Source organism: Triticum aestivum, chromosome 4B (genome assembly GCF_018294505.1).
Source record: "Triticum aestivum cultivar Chinese Spring chromosome 4B, IWGSC CS RefSeq v2.1, whole genome shotgun sequence".
In the NCBI taxonomy this organism is placed as follows: domain Eukaryota; kingdom Viridiplantae; phylum Streptophyta; class Magnoliopsida; order Poales; family Poaceae; genus Triticum; species Triticum aestivum.
The window spans coordinates 352,741,635-352,748,197 of NC_057804.1; positions in this window are offsets into that span (position 1 = coordinate 352,741,635).

A 6,563-nucleotide genomic window follows, 5' to 3' on the forward strand; every position below is an offset into this window, starting at 1 on the left:
AGGGATGAGACACTGCTCGAGCGGGGGAACCCCTAAAAACTCTAGGAGTTGGGCAGTCTGCACGAGTGGGTGGAACTGCTGGGTACAAATGAGGAAGAGCGGCAGTCAGAGTTAGTGGTGGTAAAAACGTGAGAGGTAAAACAGGAGGACGTGGTGGAAGTGGAAGGAAAGCAAAAGTGGACGCAAAAAGGTGAAGGAGCGACAGTGGGTGGAGGTGCTGACGAATTCCCTGATTACTCTTATTGATGAGCCAATTGCCTCTACCACGCAAACAAGGAGAAGGTGGCAGGCATGGAAAATATGTAAAGTGGCATTCCATGCCGCACCCTAAAGTGCTGAAGCAAAGTTGTATTGTGCGACACTATGCCTAGATGGGACATCTAAGCCCTCGGGTATGTGCACTGTGACTAAGTACCCCGTGGAATGATACATCTCTAATGTATCTATAATTTTTGATTGTTCCATGCTATTACATTACCCCTTTTAGATGTTTATGGGCTTTATTTTACACATTTATATCATTTTTTGGGACTAACCTACTAACCGAAGGCCCAGCCCATATTGTTGTTTTTTTGCCTATTTCAGTATTTTGAAGAAAAGGAATATCAAACGGAGTCCAAACGGAATGAAACCTTCGGCAACATGATTTTTTGGAAGAATATGATCCTGGAGACATCGAGTCCATGTCAGAAGATCCTCGAGGGGGCCACGAGATAGGAGGTCGCGCCCCCCTTACAGGGTGGTGGCCTCCTGTCTCGTGGGCCCCTCGAGCACCTCCCGACCGACTTCTTTCGCCTATATAAGCCTACGCACCCTAAAACCATCAAAAATCAAGATAGATTGGGAGTTCCGCCGCCGCAAGCCTCTGTAGCCACCAAAAACCTCTCGGGAGCCTGTGCCGGCACCCTGCCGGAGGGGGAATCCATCACCGGTGGCCATCTTCAACATCCCAGCGCTCTCCATGACAAGGAGGGAGTAGTTCACCCTCGGGGCTGAGGGTATGTACCAGTAGCTATGTGTTTGATCTCTCTCTCTCGTGTTCCCTCTATGACACGATCTTGATGTATCCCGAGCTTTGCTATTGTAGTTGGATCTTATGATGTTTCTCCCCCTCTACTCTGTTGTGATGAATTGAGTTTTCCTCTTGAAGTTATCTTATCGGATTGAGTCATTTATTTGAGAACACTTGATGTATGTATTGCCCTGTTTATCTGTGATGGAAATGAGATATCACGTGCCTCTTGATGTATGTTTTGGTGACCAACTTGCGGGTTCCGCCCATGAACCTATGCATAGGGGTTGGCACACGTTCTTGACTCTCCGGTAGAAACTTTGGGGCACTCTTTGAAGTACTTTGTGTTGGTTGAATTGATGAATCTGAGATTGTGTGATGCATATCGTATAATCATGCCCACGGATACTTGAGGTGACAATGGAGTATCTAGGTGACACTAGGGTTTTGGTTGATTTGTGTCTTAAGGTGTTATTCTAGTACGAACTCTTGAATAGATTGATCTGAAAGAATAACTTTGAGGTGGTTTCGTACCCTACCATAATCTCTTCGTTTGTTCTGCGCTATTAGTGGCTTTGGAGTGACTCTTTGTTGCATGTTGAGGGATTTCTATATGATCTATCTATGTTATTATTGTTGAGAGAACTTGCACTAGTGAAAGTATGAACCCTAGGCCTTGTTTTCTATCATTGCAATACCGTTTACACTCACTTTTATCATTAGTTACCTTGCTGTTTTTATATTTTCAGATTAGAAATACCTATATCTACCATCCATATTGCACTTGTATCACCATCTCGTCGCCGAACTAGTGCACCTATACAATATACCATTGTATTGGGTGTGTTGGGGACACAAGAGACTCTTTATTATTTGGTTGCAGAGTTATTTGAAAGAGACCATATTCATCCTACGCCTCCTACGGATTGATAAACCTTAGGTCATCCACTTGAGGGAAATTTTCTACTGTCCTACAAACCTGTGCACTTGCAGGCCCAACAATGTCTACAAGAAGAAGGTTGTGTAGTAGACATCAAGCTCTTTTCTGGCGCCATTGCCAGGGAGGTTAGCGCTTGAAGGTATATCTTTAGATCTTGCAATCGAATCTTTTTGTTTCTTATTTTATCACTAGTTTAGTTTATAAAAAAAACTATAAAAAATGGAGTTAAGTTTGTCTCATATTATCTTTTTAATATCTTTCGTGAGCATGATGGAAAGGAAAATTGTGCTCAAGTGCTAGAAGAAGAATGCATTAAAATACTTGGTAGTAAATCTTTGAATGATGAGCATGATTGCAATGTTGTTAGTATGAATTCCTTGAATATCCGTGATGCTAATGATATGCAAAGCCACAAGCTTGGGGAAGATATGTTTGATGAATATGATATATTTTGTCCCCCAAGCTTTGATGAGCAAATTTATTTTGATGATAGCATGCCTCCTATTTATGATGATTATATTGATGAAAGTGGGTTTGGAAGAGTGTCAACTTTAGGAAGTAGTGATCCCACTATTTTGGAGGATGTTGAATCTTATTATGATGAACATGAAAGTGGATTTGGAAGAGTGTAAACTTTATTTAGTGATGAATCCACTATTTCGGAAGAGGTTCCAATTGATTATGAGAACAAAGTTGCTATCTATGATGATTATTGTGATGACCATGAAACTTGTCATCATGATTTTAGTTTTGAATTGGATTATGCCTCACATGATAATTATTTTGTTGAGTTTGCTCCCACTATTATTCGTGAGAAGAAATTTGCTTATGTGGAGGGTAGTAAATTTTATATGCTTGTAGATCATGAAAAGAATGCTTTAGATGCTGGTTATATTGTTGAATTCATTCATGATGCTACTGAAAATTATTATGAGGGAGGAACATATGCTTGTAGGAATTGCAATAACGTCAAGTTTCCTCTCTATGTGCTTACATTTTTGAAGCTATGCTTGTTTTACCTTCCTATGGTAGTTGATTATTGTTCCCATAAGTTGTTTGCTCACAAAATCCCTATGCATAGGAAGTGGGTTAGGCTTAAATGTGCTAGTCATATGCTTCATGATGCTTCCGTTATGTTTCAATTCTTATCTTTTTGTGAGCATCATTGTCATCATCATGCCTAGCTAGAAAAGCATTAAAGAAAAGCGCTTGTTGGGAGACAACCCAATATTTATCCTTACTGTTTTTGTGTGTCCACATGATTATGCTACTGTAGTAATCATGTTTTACAGCTTTTGTTTCAATAAAGTGTCAAGTAAGACCTTTAGGGTAGCTTATGGTGATAGTTGTGTTGATCCTGCTGAAAATCAGAAACTTTTTCACCCAGTAATTTAATTTTTTTAATTCACAGAAACGTTCTTCTGGTCTGATTCTTTTTTCTCTGGATTGGTACACAAATTTCTTAGAACTTCCTAATGTTGTAGGATTTTTGGAGTTCCAGAAGTATACGTTTGATACAGATTACTACAGACTGTTCTATTTTTGACAGATTCTATTTTCTATGTGTTGTTTGCTTATTTTGATGAATCTATGAGTAGTATCATAGGATATGAACCATAGATAAGTTGTAGTACAGTAGATATTACACCAATATGAATTTAGAATGAGTTCATTACAGTACCTAAGCGGTGGTTTTAGTTTCTTATACTAAAGGAGCTTACGAGTTTTCTGTTGAGTTTTGTGTTGTGGAGTTTTCAAGTTTTGGGTAAAGATTCGATGGACTATGGAATAAGGAGTGGCAAGAGCCTAAGCTTGGGGATGCCCAAGGCACCCCAAGTTAATATTCGAGAATAGCCAAAAGTCTAAGCTTGGGGATTCCCCAGAAGGCATCCCCTCTTTCGTCTTCGTTCATCGGTAACTTTACTTGGAGCTATATTTTATATTCACCACATGATATGTGTTTTGCTTGGAGCGTAATTTTCTTTTCTTAGTATTTTCTTGCTGTTATTTAGAATAATGTTTTGCATCTTTAGTTTCAATAAAAAAGTCAAGGATAGCCTTTGCCATGCTTATTTTGCTAGTATACATGTTGTTGTTTGAAAACAGAAAGTTTACCGCTGTTGCAAAAATTCCCTAGAAAATTCAGAGAATGGTATAATGTTGAAACCTTTTTCATGATGAGATCTGATAAATTTACTACAGTGGGAATTTTATTTCATAATTTTTGGAGTTAGGGAAGTATGGATACTCTTGCATTTTTTATAGACTGTACTGTTTTGGCAGATTGCTGTTATGTTTGCATTGTTTGCATATGTTTGCTTGTTTAATAATTCTATTTGAGGATAGGAATATTAAATATGCAGAGGCATTTAGTATGAAATGTTGAACAATAATTTTATTGATTTGTTACAGTAGAATATGATAAGGTTTTGCATTGGTTTATACTAACCTATCTCACGAGTTTTTGTTGAGTTTGTTGTGAATGAAGCTTTTGAGAAATAGAGAATTCATGATATGAGAGAAATTAAGGAGACACAAAAGTTCAATATTAGGGATGCCCAAGGCACTCCAACATAATATTCAAGAAGTCTCAAGCATCTAAGCTTGGGGATGCCCCGGTAGGCATCCCACCTTTCTTCTTCAACAACTATCAATTAGTATCGGTTGAGCCTAAGTTTTTGCTTCTTCACATGAGTTGTGCTATCCTTACAATGTCATTTTATTTTATTTTGTTTGCTATTTGAATAAGATATCAAGATCTAAAATTTCTTAATGTTAGAAAGTCTTCACATAGTTGCACAATTATTCGACTACTCATTGATCTTCACTTATATCTTTCGGAGTAGTTTGTCATTTGCTCTAGTGCATCACTTGTATCATTTAGAGCACGAAGGTGGTTATATTTTGTAGAAATTGTTAGTCTCTCATGCTTCACTTATATCTTTTTGAAAGTATTTTAGAGCAGCATGGTATTTGCTATGGTTACAAAGTTGGTCCTAGAATGATGAGCATCCAAGTTGGGTATAATAAAAACTATCATAGAAAGTGAATTGGATGCTATGATCAACTTGATGCTTGATAATTGTTTTGAGATGTGGAGGAAGTGATATTAAAGGCATGCTAGTTGGGTGATTATGAATTTAAAGAATGCTTGTGTTGAAGTTTGTGATTCCCGTAGCATGCACGTATGATGAACCACTTTGTGATGAAGTTGGAGCACAATTTTATTTATTGATTGTCTTCCTTATGAGTGGCTGTCGGGGACGAGCGATGGCCTTTTCTTACCAATCTATCCCCCTAGGAGCATGCGCGAAGTGCTTTGGTTTTTGATGACTTCTAAATTTTTGCAACAAGTATATGAGTTCTTTTGATTAATGTTGAGTCCATGGATTATACGCACTCCTTCACCCTTCCACCATTGCTAGCCTCTCTTGTACCGTGCAACTTTTGCTGGTACCATACACCCATCATAGTCCTTCCTCAAAACAGCTACCATACCTACCTATTATGGCATTTCCATAGTCATTTCGAGATATATTGCCATGCAACTTTCCACCGTTCCGTCCATATGACACGCATTACTTTTGTCATATTGCTTTTTGCATGATCATGTAGTTGATATTGTATTTGTGGCAAGGCCACCTTCATAATTTTCATACATGTCGCTCTTGATTCATTGCATATCCCGGTACACCGCCGGAGGCATTCATATAGAGTCATATCTTGTTCTATCTTTGAGTTGTAAATCCATAAAAGTGTGATGATCTTCATTATTAGAGCATTGTCCTAGTGAGGAAAGGATGATGAAGACTATGATTCCCCCACAAGTCGGGATGAGACTTCGGACTTTACAAAAAGAAAAAAAAAGAAAAAAAAGAGAAAGGCCAAAAAGAAAAAAAGAAAAAAAAGAGAAGGCCAAAGAAAAGAAAAAAAAGAAGAAAAAAAGAGAGAAAGGACAATGCTACTATCTCTTTTTCTACACTTGTGCTTCAAAATAGCACCATGATCTTCATGTTAGAGAGTCTCATATGTTGTCACTTTCATATACTAGTGGGAATTTTTCATTATAGAACTTGGTTTGTATATTTCAATGATGGGCTTCCTCAAAAGTGCCCTAGGTCTTCGTGAGCAAGCTAGTTGGATGCACCCCACTTAGTTTCTTTTGTTGAACTTTCATACATTTATAGCTCTAGTGCATCTGTTGCATGGCAATCCCTACTCACTCACATTGATATCTATTAATGGGCATCTCCATAGCCCATTGATACGCCTAGTTGATGTGATACAATCTTCTCCCTTTTTTGTCTTCTCCATAATCACCATTCTATTCCACATATAGTGCTATGTCCATGGCTCACGCTCATGTATTGCGTGAAAGTTGAAAAAGTTTGAGATTATTAAAGTGTGAAACAATTCCTTGGCTTGTCATCGGGGTTGTGCATGATTAAATACTTTGTGTGATGAAGATAGAGCAACAGCCAGACTATATGATTTTGTAGGGATAACTTTCTTTAGCCATGTTATTTTCAGAAGACATGATTACTTTGATTAGTATGCTTGAAGTATTACTATCTCTTATGTCAATATGAACTTTTATTTTGTATCTTTTGG